Source organism: Hordeum vulgare, chromosome 3H (genome assembly GCF_904849725.1).
Source record: "Hordeum vulgare subsp. vulgare chromosome 3H, MorexV3_pseudomolecules_assembly, whole genome shotgun sequence".
In the NCBI taxonomy this organism is placed as follows: domain Eukaryota; kingdom Viridiplantae; phylum Streptophyta; class Magnoliopsida; order Poales; family Poaceae; genus Hordeum; species Hordeum vulgare.
In genome coordinates, this window is record NC_058520.1 from 409,712,050 (window position 1) to 409,729,509 (window position 17,460).

Sequence of the window (17,460 nt, forward strand, 5' to 3'; positions counted from 1 at the left end):
TGGGTTGCATCCTCATGCTCCATCTTCATCTACTGCCACCCCCAAGGACAGGCTGCAACAACTTTATGTGAAGAAAGTTGTGCTCCCCAAGCATCTGGATATCATGCATCGGATCTTCCGCAACACTCTCTTTCCTCGCATTAGCAACTTTGACGAGGTGCATGGTTATCTAGCTGAGATGCTTCTACTTTGTGAGGAGGCTAGGACTAAGGAATCTTCCCCTCTCGATATTTCTGACATGATGTTCAATGAGCTCTGGAACTACATCATGAACCTCAAGGTTCCCATCTACGGGCCCTACTTGTTTGCCTATATTCGCCAGAGGTGGCACGAAGTCTATTTGATTGACGAGTTCCACCTTCAAGCTGATTACTTTGTGCACGATCCTATTAGGCTCCGCATCAAGGACAAATGGGCCAACCCATCCACTTCATCTCAGCACATGGACACTGACACAGAGACTGCTGCTGAAAGAGGCCCCGCTTCTCAGTCCCACTCTTCTGCTATGCCATCTTGGGCAGTGAAACTGAAGGATAAAATGAAGCCTCTCTTCTGTATGCAGGCCAAGGGACAGTACCAGTCTCATGTGCCCTAGAAGGAGAACCGTCAGAGGCACAAGCGTGTCCTGAGGACACTTGATGTTGATATCTCCAGCGGCTCAGAGGACGACATCACTCCAGAGTCTGATTGGATGCAGGCTCAAGGTTATCAGTGGTCTGATTGGGCAGCGAGTTAAGCAGCGAAGCTAGGGTGGCCGAAGGAGGTGCCGGCGACGAGCTCGTGCGGCGGCCGGATCTTGTGTTCTTCAAAACAGGTGCTAGAGGGGACGGACGACTGCGGGAAGAGGAAAAATGGAACCGGTGGCTTACGGGGGGCTCGACTGGCGGCTCAGAACGCTCGAGGAGGCCCTGCTAGCAGCGAATTGACGATGGCATCCGGCGGCCGGAGATGAGGAAGATGGCGGCAGTGGCGGCGCTCCGAGGCTCCCGGGCCCGATTCTAGTGGCGATGAGGAGCAAGGCAACGAGGGGCTCCTTCTGGTCTTCTCGAGGAGGCGAGGGGAAGCCTGAGGCTGCGGCTGCGACTGCGACTGACGGCGGCGACGGCCTTGCTGGAATCCATGGGGGAGGGAGAAGCAGAGAGATAGGGGAGATACTGGAGAGGGGGAGATCGGGACGGCTCAGCGGCGCAAAGATAAGGGAGAGGAGGGCGACGAGGCAGGCACGCAGGGAGGAGGTGGAAGCAGGAGGTGGCGAGGGGGCGCCGTGCCTTCCTTCTCCTCGGCCTTCTGGCACGAGGAGGAAGACGACAGGGGAGACCCCCCTGGTGGGCTGGGCCAGCAGGTAGGCGCCAGGTAAGTCGCTTCCCTCTGTTTTTCCTTTTTTTGTTTTTATTTCTTTCTGGCATTTAGGTTTAGGTTTTAAATAAAATGTTTAAATATTTTATAAACCCTAAATTAGTGTTATGTGATAGAGATAAAGATAATCAATGCCACATAATAGTTTCAACATTTCTGAAACTTTTATTTTAAAAGAAAACAAAATAACTCCATTCCAAACAGTTATTTGATCAAATCAAAAATCCTTTTCAAAATGTTCCTATGACTTAAAATTTGGTTTGACAAATTTATTCCATGTCACTATTTTCCCAAATATTTGGAACATTTTTCTGGTTCCTTTTAAGGTAATATTTTTATTGCCTTTGTGTCAATTTCAACTCATTTGGCTTGATCACTTCCCAAAAGAAAAACAAAAGAGTTTAAATATGCATGCATGAATGCTTGTCAAGCAAGATGAAACCAGGGCTGTGACAGCTCACCCCTACTAAACAAGAATCTCGTCCCGAGATTCAAGCGTAGTCGGGAAGAGGAAGAGGGGACACTAAACTATCACAACCTTCATGATCCATTTGCTCCTCTCTAGGATGTTGAGTCATCGCATCATGTTGATCTTGACATCTTTGTCTTTGAGGTCTTCATCTAGCTCGACAACAAAAGAACAGATAGACTCTACAAGACTCGATCCTCTCGAAGATCGGGCAACTCATGATCAACTCATAGAATGAGACGTAGGAACGTCCCTTGAGCTGAGACACAACACTCATGATGGAAACAAGGAAGTGAGGCATAAGACAAAGGTTCAATTGGTAGGCAGCAAATCCACACTTAAAATAGATGATGACGAGGTTTTTTTTCAAAGTAGCGAGGATTAAGTTGCCCTTCATACCACATCGGGGCACCTAGGAGGGTGACTCGTAGAGTTATTCCCTTAAGTGGCAAAAATAATTACTTTTGATCCAAAGATCATTGAAACTCTTCATACCAGAGTAAGGCAATTCACAAATGATTGTTTGAAGGAATTTGAAAGAATGGCATACTCAGGTTGGAAAGAAACTAGGGTTATAGAACAAGTCGGCGAACGGAAGGCACATTCTAGTTACTACCGAGGATATAACCTAGTGTCTGGGCGTGCTTTCAAGAACTTGAGCATTTCCATATTCATCAAGGTTTACCAACATCCGTGCCAAGGATCCTGGTGACACAACATACTACCATGATGAACAGTGATGGAGGATGCAGATGCAAAGGAAGACAACACTTCCTCAGATTTCACCTTAGCTGTGCCAAGGGAACGAAATCTGGCTGATCGACCGAGAGACATTTAGCACTCCGCTTCTAATGTTCTCCTTGATGTACTAGCACAACCCAATTATAGATCATGCTTGATATCTAGCACATCAAGTATAGATCGGGATTCGGGGCTCAAATGGAGTCCATGAGGAACAACTTCTGAAATAAGTCATACATAGTCCTCACGGGGAGATGGCTAAGGTTGCTGATACAAGATATTATAATATTAGGTCTTCCGGCTAGGTGTGTTAGCCATTACATCACTTTACCGTGTTACATAGAGACCAATATTATAATTCTTGGGGAAAGTTCCAACCATTATAACTGCGTGAGATTCAGCTCCGGTTGGTGACACGATGCTTTAGACTCAGCATGTCCGAAAATATGGTTTGCAACACAAATCGACGGGATAACGTTGCAAGATTCTCAGGAATGAACTACGGAAGACAGCTCCAAAACATGAGTTGGATTGCAAGACCCATGTGAACACTCTGCCCAAGACAATGATGAGCACATGAAAAAGTCTTACAACAAAACACTACTGAGTTTTGATTTGGGAACCATCATTGCGGATATCGAAGCCATGTGCAACTCCGTCTGGGCCCTTCGAGATTGACACCTAACTTATTTTCCTTGAACAAATCAATCAGTGGCTTGGTGTGCTAGGAGATACATATGGAATGGAGGTAGCTAATCTCTCAGACCATAGAATACTTCGCACGTGCATGACTGACTTGAGATGATTCCGAAGAAAACAAATTAACTTTTCTTGAATTCACGACGACAACTTGCATCAGATGCACATTAATTAGAGGAATTTACTTCTTACACCTAACATGCACCTCGTGCACGAGACACGAAGACAATGTCTACAAAGTTTCCAGCACTAGCTTAATGTCCAACATAAATTATGGAGAAGACAAAGGTGTTGATAATGGGCTCAACAACAGTTCATCAAAATACCCATATAAATGGATTTCCACAACTATGTGAGCAAGAAAATAGCATTGGTCAGATCAAAGAATACAATAGTGTATGTCGTGGTTTTGTCACGGCAAATGTCCTCGTGAAAGGACTTAGTGTTGGAGCCATCACACCTTGGTGGCGACTCAAAGGGGTTGAACGGGAGCGAGACAGAGATTTACCCAGGTTCGGCCCCTCATGAGGAGGTAAAAGCCTACGTCCTGCTTTGTGTTGTATTGATAGAGTTTCGATTACAAGGAGGGCGTAACTCGCCTAACCTAGCACTCGATGATTTCTAACCTGCCCTCTTCTTCCCTGGGACTCGCCTTTATATACAGGTCGAGCCCCTAGGGTTTACAAGGGTCCTTTCCTTTATACAAACCGTGACTCTTACGATCTCTAAGTCGCCACCTTTCCAAAGCTTGGAGGCCTTCTCTATTATGGACTCCTTCCGGAAGTCTTAAACCGCCATACAACCTTCGGTCCTACCAGGCCAAGGCCCGAACCATATTTTAGATGAATCGCTAGCTTTGGTGACCCGGCCCAACTAGGGTGGGTTATCAACAGATAATATCCCCAACATTAGGCCCCAGATTGACTTGAATTTCCTTCACGCCAATATCCTTACTCAATTAAGGGCGATTCATCTTCACCCCTTTTATACGCCATGAACTTAACCCGCCATCTGTTGCGGAAAAACTTGAGTCGCCAAACCATTTCTTGTTGGTACCTCCTTATCCCTTGAATCCCGGAAAAGATAATGACGTAATCCCCAACGGATCCTTCGGCATCGTTATCCCAAAAATTTCGGGGTGCCATCATGGCGAATCTTTATCTTTTGGTGGTTCCTCCTCGTGGCGCTTCGATCCTAGCGCCTGTCCTGATAAATAGGCGGGAGGAAGGGACTGGGCACATTCCACCTACCAGTCTTGTCGCCCTTCTCTTCCCCACTACCACAGCGAAAACCCTCATCGCCTCCCGAGAGCTCCGCCACCACCCGAAGACCTCGTCGCCATCCGAAAGCTTCGGTGCCACCCGAAGACTTCGTCACCGTCGAGCACTTTGCCGTGGCCGAGCAGTTCGTCGCCGTCGACTGTCTTGTCACCATCGAGCACCTCGTCGCCGTTGAACCCTTCGTCGCCGCCCGAGGTTTTCGCATCCGTCCGAGACCTTCATCGCCGTCCGCGCACCTCATCGTGGCCGAGAAATTCGTCGCCGTCGACCGTCTCCAGCCGAATCCACCAGGTTAGTTTTCTGTCTTTCAAGAGCAGATCCAAGTTTCTTTCTGAAGTTCATCACTGTTGCGTTCTTGGTGCCTCCCGAATAGCTTTATTTGTTCCCGACTAGTTGGCGGCGATGATAATGAGCGCAACAATGACTTGCATACCTCTGTTCGTTCGGCTTTTACTTGCCTACTTTAGAGTAGGGCTTCACCAAATCAACAGTACTGCCCCCACTTTAGTCACAGGTTGTCATATCCAGTCATTCTCCGCATTCATTTCCGTCTGAGTAGATCCGTAATTTATCGATCGTCAAGTGAAAACTGTTTGTAGTCTCATACTTTTCCACTTTGACAAACACCACTGATGCTCTGAAACATCGCTCCCTTAAGTAGCAAGGGTTTCATAAGTCGCCCTGGCAACCTGACCCGGGCCTCCGTTGGTGGGTCAAAAAACTCCCTCAGTCATCAGGCAAATTGTTTGGCGAGTTAAACAAACTTAGTTTCACCATTTCCTGTAGATGCTTGGCATGTCAATTCACCCGTAATTTTATCCCTTTGTAGCATGGGCGCTGTTTTCAAAAGTGACTGTCTCCCAACCAAGGTTAACGATGTTATACTCAACGATTATGTGAAAACGGGGAATCTGGACCCTCAAGAGGTTATTGGTTGGCGCACCGGGTTAGGAGAAGAAGTCCCCAATCCCAAGGAAGGGGAGATAGTTGTTTTTGTTGAACACCTTGAGCGGGGTTTTAAGCCGCCCGGATCGAAATTCCTCAGAGACGCCATGACCTTTATGAATGTCCGCCTCCAAGATCTAGGGCCCAACTCGATAAGCAATCTATGCGAGTTCCAGGTGTTTTGTGAGGCTTACGTGCGGATGGAACCCTCAGTTCCTTTATTCTGGTACTTTTTCCACTTGAATCGCCAAACAGAATTTCACAATGGCCCTAGCTTGGAGCTGGGTGGTGTCAATGTTCAGCGCCGCAGGGATAGCTCATTCCCGTCACTCGCCATGCCAAGCCATCCCAAAGGCTGGGGCGAGTCTTGGTTCTACTGCGAGGAGACTTCACCTGAAGGCGAGAACAAGCTTCTGGGTTATAGGGCGGATCGCCTCCCAACAAATTTCAAACTCCCAGACAAGCTCACTGAAGAGGAGGAGTCAGACTTCATCCCAGTATTGTCCGAGTTAAGATCTTTGACAAACAACGGCTTACTGGGGTTGACTTGATCCGCTGCTGGGTCGAATGTCGTATCCTCCCTTTGAGCCGCCGGGACGGGTTAATGTGTGAATTTGATGGCACCCTAAACCATCCTCAGTGCTACTTCCGCACGGCTCTGAGGGAAAATGATATCGTAACCATGATCAAGAAGTTGACCGGCGAACCCGCGGCTAAATGAGGCCAAATAGGTCTTAAACCTTTCTGCAAGATTAACCCGGCTCCAAAGGTAAATAACTTAACCCGCCTTTTGTTCTTTATTCCTTATGTTTTACTTGAACTATGACCTCTTATAACATATGCCATTTCAGAAAGGTGATAAATTTTGGCTGCCTCCAAAGAAGAAATCCAAGGGCAAGGGTAAAGCTGTTGTTACCGAGCCATCTGAAGCCGATGAATCCCAAGTCGGCAACGCACTTTTGGAGGTAAAAAATCCAACCTCTTTTTAACTCGCCATCCATTACTGATCATTTTGTGTTTACACCTCTGTATCTCTTATGTAGAATGAAGATAATGAAAGCCAGGAGGATTCCGTAGAGGTAATTTCTGTTTCCTCTGACTCATCTCCTTCTCCACCTAAGCCGGCCAGGCGAATATGTGGGAAAGTTGCCTTCTCACACCCAAATGCTTGTTTGGATCCAAATTTCCTTCTGAAGAAAGCATAACACACCTCAAATCGGAAAACACGAAGTCTTTCTGGAGACCTGGTGTCCGGGTTACGAACAAGAAATAAGAAAAGGCCAAATGAGGTATCTTTTAATAACACTTCTTCAAGTCCTTTTGGATCTCGTTTGTAACTCGCTCATATCTTCGAAGTATGATTTTTGGCAGAGTTCTCCTCCCACATCTGGCGACTCAGTGATGTCGGCACTCCCACCGATGATCCGTGTCCCTGGGTAGGCCTTTTGATAATATTTACCTTTAGTCTGATGGCGATAATATCCATTCCTTTAAATGCACTCTCTTCTCCTTTCAGGGCACAGGCGAAGAAAAGGAAAATTGGCGGGTCAACTCCCATTACAACTTTGGAGCCTATCAAAAAATCGGCGCTGATTCAGGATAACCCGGACCAAGAAAAACCTGAAGATCAAGTGGATCTCCCCAGCTCACCCAAGGAAACCATGGAAGCGCCTAACCCGCCAAGTCCATTGACAACAGCAGAAGACGCGGATGCTGTGGTTATCACCGGTACCCGCTTCTCTAAACCGGCCACAACGGTTTTATCGAAGCATGTATCATCATCAGCTCAACCTGTGTTTCAGCATGAACTTTCCAAGGCTAAGCTCTCCCAATATGAGAATCTCGAATTCAAAGAACTTTGCTCTGGCTTTGCAAGTCGCCTGGAGGCGATTTATGAGATGGAGAAGAGCCTGCTTCAAATGCTGAAGTGCAAACATGAGGTATGTTTTGTCGTACACTGTATTATCCTCATTAACCCCCAAGGGCCGGGTCATCAGTAAAAAGATGAGCCGGGTCTTGATAATTGAAAAACTTTCGACCTGTAACCCCCAAGGGCCGGGTCATCAGTAAAATGATGAGCCGGGTCTTGATAATTGAAAAACTTTCGACCTGTAACTCCCAAGGGCCGGGTCATTAGTGAAAAGATGAGTCGGGTCTTGACACTGTATAATTTTGTCTCAAAAATTATACATTAGCCACCAAGTGTCAGGGATATTGCTTGCAATAATTCTGAGACTTGCCCCTTAACTATATGTTTCAACAGGAATCACTTATTCAAACTGAATCAACACTTGGCGATTTGAAGAAAAGTTTAACCGATCAGCAGGATGCCCGGGCAAAATCAGAAGAGAAGTACCAACTGATCTTATCTGAGATGGAGAAGCTAAAAGCCGACTTAAAAAGGGCTCAAGCCGATCAAGATGCTTTAACAAAGTGAGCAGAAAAAGCTAAAGCCAAGTTGGATACTATGCAACAGGAGCTGTCCGGCTTAAAGCGACACATCTCAAACATGGCGCAAGCTGTCTTCAGTAAAAACCAAATCTTGACCTTTGTAAACAAATAGCTTTGAATAAATCGCTGACTATCATTACCTCTTATACATGTCCGAGAGCCGCCAACCTTTAGGATGATTGCGTCCTGATGCTGAAGGCGATTTACACGCTGACGGAGCAGCTGTATACCGGGAGTGTGCTGACCATGAAAGCAGTGATGGGCGCCAAGGAACCTATAACATCAATAAAGAAGATGCTTGGCTGCTTATCCACTCTTCCTCCCCAAATTGGCGAGTTAACTCGGTCAGCCGCACGGAAAGGAGCACTGACTACACTGAGTTGGTGCTTAGCATATGCTCCAGAAATAAACCGAGAAGAAGTAGCAGCGGGCTTTCCTCAACTCAAGGACGATGGGTCAGAATTCGCTGAAGAAGACTACCAGCGTGTTGTCAAGGACTCCCGTTTGGCGGCGACTCAGCTTGCTGCAAGCCTGGATTTATCAAAATACCAAGCTGCCTATGACAACAAAAACAAAAAGGTTAACCCGCCAACCTTTGTGACGACCAGCTTAACTCGCGTCGACCCAAGAATCATTTTGACTTGGACGCGGACCTCTCATTAGTGCTGACCGATGAAGATGAATTCGCCGCATTGTCCAAGTGTAACTGGGTACTGGGCGACTTGCAAATTGAAGTCGGCCAAAGCTCGCAGCAGGCTGATCCAAGGGCGTCAGCAGAATAATACTTCATAAATTTGGCCATGAGAGCCATGTAATAAGTCTCTTTAGGAATCAAAACTGCTTCTGTGATATTTCAAAAACCCCTTATGTCGCCCTTAAGGCGTTTTGAAGTGCTTGATCCGCCGTTTGAGGCATTTATCATAATACTTGACCCGCCATTGAGGCATTTTTATGATGCTTGATCCGCCATGGCTAAAGTGATTTTAATCATCAACCTGTTCCAAGCTTGAAAGCATATATCAAACCATCTCAGTGAGTAATAGGTGATAACAAATAGCAATCGCCCCAAGATATTTTGAGGCGAGTGAGAAAAAAAATTTGAAAAACCTTGTGGCAGTGCTAGGGAGGTAAAAAATAGCAATTTCGTCGGCTCATAAGGTCGCGACAGGATAGGGCGAGTCAAACAAGCTCAAGCGCCACCCAAGGGAGACTTTTGTATCAAAAGCTCAAGTATTTAGACCGGCTGATCAGGCACAAGTCAAGCTTCAGTGAAGCGGGTTCAATGAACCAATGGTTTCTCTATTTTCCATGTGAGGCGCTTGCCGGTACCAGACATGTTTTAACCAAAGCAAGTTCAGGGTCCATGAGCGGAATAACTCGCCACGAGTTCATCGGTCCATATGGCGATTCGGCCAACACACAGTCCAGTATAACCATTTGTAATGCGGTAATTTTTCGCAGGCCAAATGGGTAGTAAGGCTGATCTCAGTGAGAGGAAGCCCCCAAGTGACCTATGATTAAGGGAAAGACTGTCATAGGATTGTAGAAGCGTATACGCTATTACCACAAAACGACTTGGGAATACATTGTCCTTAAGTAAGTCGGTCTAATCCACAGAATCATATAAGGCGCCTATGTTTGAATCGCGCGCTTGTGGCGACTTCGATCCTCTTTGGCTCATCAATACCCAGTTTGGTAATAAGCGCATCATGGCGACTTAAGCTCTTTGGTATGGATAGCGTCCATGTTTGGGCGACTTGTTGATAAAAGAATAAAGATCCGTACCTTTCAATAAGATGAATTAGCAGGAAAGCCCCCAAGTCGAGAAGCGTTTAATTTTATTGCTTTATAAGAAATGAAAAACTTACAAAATGTAAAGCTTAATAGCTCAAGTGTAATAAGGCCGCAAGTGGGCAATATTCCAGGGGCGAGTCGACTCAGCCTCCGTAGTTGGCCGGTTAGGCCGGAGATCCACCAGATAGTAAGATCCGTTGCGAAGATTTTTGTTGACGACGAACGGTCCTTCCCATGGTGGTGATAACTTATGCATGCCAGTGCGATCTTGTATCAGCCGAAGCACTAAGTTGCCTTCCTGAAAGGTTCGGCTCTTGACCCGGCGGCTGTGATAACGCCGTAAGTCGTGCTGATAGATGGCCGATCGGGCTGCAGCCAAATCGCGCGCCTCCTCTAAGGCGTCCAAAGAGTCTTGACGCGCCAGTTCGTTGTCCTGTTCCACATAAGCGGCGACTCTAGGCGAGTCATGACTTATGTCAGTGGGAAGAACAACTTCTACTCCATAGACCAGAAAGAAAGGGGTAAAACCCGTGGACCGGTTCGGGGTGGTCCGGATGCTCCATAGCAGCGAAGGCAATTCCTCAACCCAACACCCCGGGGTTCTTTCCAAGGGAACCATGAGTCGGGGCTTGATTCCCCGTAAAACTTCCTGGTTAACCCGCTTCGCCTGTCCATTACATTGTGGGTGAGCAACCGCAGAAACATCAAGCCGGATGTGCTCTCGACGGCAAAACTCCTGCATCGCCCCTTGAGACAGATTAGTGCCATTGTCAGTAATGATACTGTGCGGATATCCAAACCGGAAGATCAACTTTTTCAAGAATTTGACCGCCGTCTCTGCATCGCAAGCTCCAACAGGCTCTGCCTCAACCCACTTGGTGAATTTATCAACCGCCACCAGCAAATGGGTTTTCTTGTTGGATGACATCTTAAAGGGGCCAACCATGTCTAACCCCCAGACCGCGAAAGGCCAAGTGATGGGAATCATCCTTAGTTCTTGAGCCGGCACATGAGCCTGTCGCCCATAACGCTGGCATCCATCGCATCAACGAACTATCTCCTCTGCATCTGCATGAGACGTCAACCAAAATAAACCATGACAGAACGCCTTTGAAACCAAGGAACGTGACCCGACGTGATGCCCACAATCTCCGGAATGAATGTCATTTAGAATTATGCACCCTTCTTTGGAGGAAACACATCTTTGAAAACCCCCGGAGGTACTTCGCTTATATAATTCGCCGTTGATGATCACCATGGACTTACTTCGCCGAAAAATTTGGCGGGCCAACACTTCATCTGTAGGTAACTCGCCTCGGGCGAGATAGGCTAAATAAGGAAGAACCCAATCCGACGTAAAATGGAGATCCGCCACGAACTGGGACTCAGGATCTGGTATCGCCAACTCCTCCTTTGATGGCAAACTCACGGAAGGATTATGCAAAGTATCCAGAAAAACATTAGGGGGAACCGGCTTTCGCTGGGAACCGAGACGTGAAAGGGCATTAGCCGCCTCGTTAAGGCGCCGGTCAATGTGATCAACCTGATAGCCATGGAAATGACCCGCCACATCAGACACAGCCCTCCTGTAAGCCGCCATCACGGGGTCTCGAGAATCCCAAGTGCCTGAAACTTACTGAGCCACCAGATCAGAGTCGCCAAAACATGTGACCCGCGTAAGGTTCATCTCCTTGGCGAGTCGCAAGCCGTGAAGTAAAGCTTCGTATTCCGCAGCATTGTTGGTGCATGGAAACATGAGTCGGAGGACATAACAGAATTTGTCTCCTTGAGGAGATACCAGTACCACGCCAGCCCCTGAGCCTTCCAACTGTCTGGATCCGTCAAAATAAATAGTCCAGTATGTAAGATCATGCCTGTCTTCCGGGACCTGTAACTCGGTCCAATCATTGACGAAATCAACCAAGGCCTGAGATTTGATAGTCGTGCGAGGGGTGTACCGCACGTGGTGCGGCCCAAGTTCAATCGCCCACTTGGCAATCCGCCCCGTTGCCTCCCGATTCTGGATGATGTCCCCGAGGGGAGCGGAACTAACCACCGTGATGGGATGCTCTTGAAAATAATATTTAAGCTTCCGGCTTGCCATAAACACCTCATATACTAATTTCTGCCAGTGTGGGTATCGCTGCTTGGAAAGAGTTAATACCTCGCTGATAAAATACACCGGGCGCTGCACAGGGTATTCCTTTCCTTCCTCCTTCCTTTCAACGACCACCACCACACTCACCGCTTTGGAGTTTGCTGCAATATATAAAAGCATGGGCTCTTTCTCAGTCGGGGCGGCCAGGACCGGCGGGTTGACCAGTTGCCGTTTTAAGGCTTCAAAAGCTTCATCGGCTTCATCTGTCCAAACAAAATGGTCAGATTTCTTTAGCAATTGATAAAGGGGAATAGCCTTTTCTCCCAGGCGGCTTATGAAGCGACTTAAAGCCGCAATGCGACCCGCCATTCGTTGGACTTGATTAATATTTGCCGGCTTCCCAAGGGAGGTAACCGCTTCGATCTTGTCCGGGTTAGCTTCAATGCCGCGCTCAGACACCAGGAAGCCCAACAACTTTCCTGCAGGAACACCAAAGACACACTTGGTGGGATTCAGCTTCATCTGATATACCCGCAGATTATCAAAAGTCTCCTTGAGATCTTCCAATAGCGTCTCCCTCCGGTGGGTTTTAACCACAATGTCATCGACATAGGCATGGACGTTGCGTCCGATTTGGCCACGAAGGCAATTGTGGATGCAGCGCTGATAAGTCGCCCCTGCACTCTTGAGTCCGAATGGCATGGACACATAGCAAAAAGCCCCAAAGGGGGTTATAAAAGCCGTTTTCTCTTGATCCTCTATGGCCATCTTGATTTCGTGATATCCAGAATAAGCGTCCAAGAAGCACAAGCGTTCGCATCCCGCCACTGAATTAATAATTTGGTCGATGCGGGGAAGAGCGAAAGGATCCTTTGGACAAGCTCGGTTGAGGTCCGTGTAGTCAATGCACATACGGAATGTACCATTCTTCTTGAGCATCAAGACCGGGTTAGCCAACCATTTGGGGTGGAAAACCTCTACAATGAATCCGGCGGCCAAGAGACGGGCAACCTCCTCCCCGATTGCCTTGCGTCGTTCCTCGTTAAACTTACGAAGATATTGCTGGATGGATTTTGCCTTTGGGTCAACATTAAGATGTTGCTCAGCGAATTCTCTCGGCACACCAGGCATGTCAGAAGGTTTCCATGCGAAGATGTCCCGATTCTCACGGATGAATTCGATGAGTGCGCTTTCCTATTTGGGATCCAGACCCGTCCCAATAGTGAACTGCTTGGTTGAGTCGCCAGGGACGAAATCCACCGTTTTAGTGTCGTCCGTTGGTTTGAACTTGAGGGGCGGCTCAGCATCTGTCGTTGGCTTTTTTAAGGGTGACATATCAGCCGGATCAACATTGGCCTGATGATATTTGAGCTCCTCCGCAGCGCAGGCGACTTCCGCGTAAGCCGCGTCCCCTTCTTCACATTCTCTTGCAATCCTTCTATCACCATCAACCGTGATGGGTCCTTTAGGACCAGGCATCTTGAGTTTAAGGTAAACATAGCATGGGCGGGCCATGAGCCGGGCGTAAGCCGGCCGCCCAAACAGCGCACGGTAGGGGCTTTTTAATTTGACCACCTCAAACATCAGCGACTCACTCCTGTAATTAGATGTTGTTCCAAATGCAACTGTGAGCCTGACTCGGCCTATGGGGTACGCCGATTTGCCTGGGACGATTCCGTGGAATACTGTGGTTGAAGGCATCAAATCTTTCTCCAACAGGTTCATCCTTTGGAAAGTGTCGAAATACAGAATATTGATGTTGCTGCCACCATCCATCAGTACTTTCGACAAGGTATACCCCCCACTTGGGGAGCCACGACCAACGCTAAGTCGCCGGGATTGTCAACTCTTGGCGGGTGGTCCTCCCTACTCCATGATATGGTCTGCTCGGACCAGTGGAGGTATCTAGGGAGTGCCGGCTCAGAAACACTGTACGCTCGGTGACTCACCTTTTTATCGCGCCTGCAAGCATTGGTGGTGAAAACATGGTACTGCCCATTGCTTAACTGCTTGGGATTGTTGCGGAAGCCGCCATTATCATCCTGCCCCTGCGAAGCCCCTTGTGGGGGTGGTTGTTGAAACGCTCCGGGCGGGTTATACCGTCGCTGGTGATGCACCGGATATTGGCCGCTGTTCGGCTGTGAGCCACCCTGAGCCCCCGGTTCGGGGAAACCGCCGAAGGGGTTCTGACGTTGATTGGGCGCGCCGAACTGTTCCTGCCGTTGGTCCGGGTCATCGCTTTGTCCATTTTTGATTGCCTCCGCCCGAAACTCCCGCATCACGTAACAATCCTCCCAGGAATGAGTCGCCGATCCGTCTGCCATGGCGTGGTGCAGGCATGGGCCCTTGACTAACTCATTATAGTTGCGCAACTTTTTACCACTGTATCCCCCGCTTTTCTTCTGGTGTTGGTTGCCATTATTGGTGTTGGTGTTGGCGACTAAGTCCGAAGATTCTTCCTGCTGCCTTCTCTTGCTATTCGCTCCCTGATTGTGGTGGGCGCGTCCCTGGAACCGGGTATGATTTTTGGATGACTCGCCCTTCCTTGGCGAGTTAGCTTTACCATCCTCGCCGGGATCTTTGGTGTCGTCTGCCTCAGCGTACCTAGTGAGGGTATCCATTAGCTCCCCCATGTCTTGGACCTTTCGTTTGAGTCGCCCCAACTTCTGCACCAAAGGTTCGTAGTGGCAATTCTGCTCGAGGATCAGCACAGCCTGAGCCGCCGTAATACCGTCTGATGAGTGAATGATTTCCGCGACCCGCCGCGACCAGTGGTGGGCCGACTCATCGGGGCGTTGAACGCAGTGCTGTAGATCGACAATTGTCATTGGACGCTTGCAAGTTCCTCAGAAGTTTTTAATGAAACGCTCTTTCAATTCAGCACAAGTCTGGATGGAGTTGGGAGGTAAGTTTTTTAACCAAGTACGCGCCGTTCCTTCGAGCATCATTGTCAAGTATCTGGCGCAAACTGCTTCGTTTACGTCGAGCATGTCCATGACGATTTCATAACTCTCGACCCACGACGCCGGCTCAAGGTCCGGAGTGTAGTTAGGCACCTTTCTTGGCCCTTTAAAATCCTTGGGCATTCGCTCGTTGCGAAGGGCGGGGGCCAAGCATGGCACCCCCACTCGTTCGCCGCTCCCTACAAGAGGGGCTGGGGCGACTTGGATGTCCGGATGATCCCGGCCTGGCGGGTCTTGATGATCGGGCGAGTTGTCCTGGGGGATGAGCCGCGGTCCGCTGTTTATAGCGGGCTGGTCCTTTGGCCGACTCCTGGTGTGGCTTGCCTGGGGAGTGGAATGCAGCCTATCTAGGCTATGCGAGAACTGGGCGTTTTGAACCACTGTCGTCTTCAACATCTCTGTTGGAGCATATATCTCCATATGTGGTTTTGGTACTTGATGACAATTCCTCTGGACTAATGGTTGCCTTAAGTCACATTTATAGGATTTGTCCATAGGCACTTCTTGAAGTCCATCTGTTGGGTTCAAGGAGTTTATATGATGACCAAGATGGTATTCAAGGTATTATCCAAAGAATGGTCATAGAGACACATCGTTGATCAAGATCTCAGACAAAGAGTAAATCAAGATGATCAACACACAAAGCGTACAAGATGTACCGAGAGGGATCAAGTGATCCCATGGTATGGATTTGTCCATAGGCACTTCTTGAAGTCCATCTGTTGGGTTCAAGGAGTTTATATGATGACCAAGATGGTATTCAAGGTATTATCCAAAGAATGGTCATAGAGACACATGGTTGATCAAGATCTCAGACAAAGAGTAAATCAAGATGATCAACACACAAAGCGTACAAGATGTACCGAGAGGGATCAAGTGATCCCATGGTATGGTAAGCATTGTCCATTACGTGTTTGTGTACTAACCCATGGTCTTCGTGAGAGTTCTATGTGGGGGTTAGGTGTGTTTACATGGGCTTGCGTCAAAGGGAAGATCTCATACAACCCATGGAGTATGACGTCAAGTTGTGATCATCATCAATGGTTGATCAAGATCTCAGACAAAGAGTAAACCAAGATGATCAACACACAAAGCGTACAAGATGTACCGAGAGGGATCAAGTGATCCCATGGTATGGTAAGCATTGTCCATTACGTGTTTGTGTACTAACCCATGGTCTTCGTGAGAGTTCTATGTGGGGGTTAGGTGTGTTTCCATGGGCTTGCATCAAAGGGAAGATCTCATACAACCCATGGAGTATGACGTCAAGTTGTGATCGTCATCAAGATTGCCATGTGCAAGTTCAAGTGGATCAGCATGAAGATAGCATGCTTGAAGCTTGCCATCCATTGTGGTGGCAATGGACTTGTGAAGATATGCTGAAGAGTGGCTCACCCATAGTGAGTATGGGGGAGCAATCAACTAGTCTTCATCAAGCCAACACAATCAAGAAAGGTGGTCCATCTTGAGGAAGCCAAGATCATCATCATCTAGCTCAAGAGGACGAGGTGCAAGGTATAGGTTTGCCCTTGATAGGTTTTCTGGTTAGGATAGATTGTTGTTCTATCAAGGGGGTCTCTCAAGTGAGTAGCTTGATCGTATCGTTCGTCGAGAGCTCAAACCATTTGCATCCTTGCATCATAATTCTTGGTTCTTGTTTGGTGTTTCTCTTTGTGAGTTTTAGAGCTTATGGTCATCTTCGTGACAAGCTCGAGTTCATCGAAAACAGAGTCCATATGCATCTACTATGATGTTTTCGATGTTGGAGTTTTTGTCGGTTCTTCATTCATAGAGATCTCACATCTCTATATCTTTGGCATATTCATAACCGCATGGTCGCTGTTTGGATAGCCCTTGTCGTCCTGAATCCAACAAGCTTGGGTTTGCTCGATTCGGAGCTCGTATGCAAAAGTTATGACTGTTTCAGTGGCGAGCGGTAGTACCGCTGGACCTAGCGGTAGTACCGCAGTTGGCGGTAGTACCGCTGGCTGGCGGTAGTACCGCCCCTGGTCAGCGGTAGTACCGCTCCAGGAGCTTAGTACCGCCTGCCTAGCGGTTGTTCGTGGACGGACCTTTTTGCGAAGACTTTCTTGGCGGTGGTAGTGCCTTTGCACTACCAGGGGCCCAGCGGTAGTACCGCTGGGGACAGCGGTAGTACCGCTGGAGTGCCAGCGGTAGTACCGCTGCAGCCAGCGGTAGTACCGCTAGCTGGCGGTAGTACCGCTGGAGCGCCAGCGGTAGTACCGCTGCAGCCAGCGGTAGTACCGCTGGAGCTCGGGCAGAGAGTGGGGGTAACGGTCTGATTCTTTGCCCCACTATATAAAGGGGGTCTTCTTCCCCCTTGGACTTATCCATCCGTTGAGCTCTTGTTCTACCTCCATTGTTGACTCTCTTAGAGCTTGCTTACTCTCAATCCCTCCAATGATTCTTGCTTGTTCTTGAGGGAAAAGAGAGAGGAGATCTAGATCCACATCTCCACCAATCACTTTCTCCTCTATGTGAGGGGAACCCCTTGGATCTTGATCTTGGAGTTCTTTGTGAGCTCCTTGTTCTTCCTCTCATATTTCTCCATAGCTTTTGTTGTTGTGGAGGGATTTGAGTGTGAGGGACTTGACCACTTCGTGTGTTCTTGCCATTGCATTAGTTGCATCGGTTTGAGTTCTC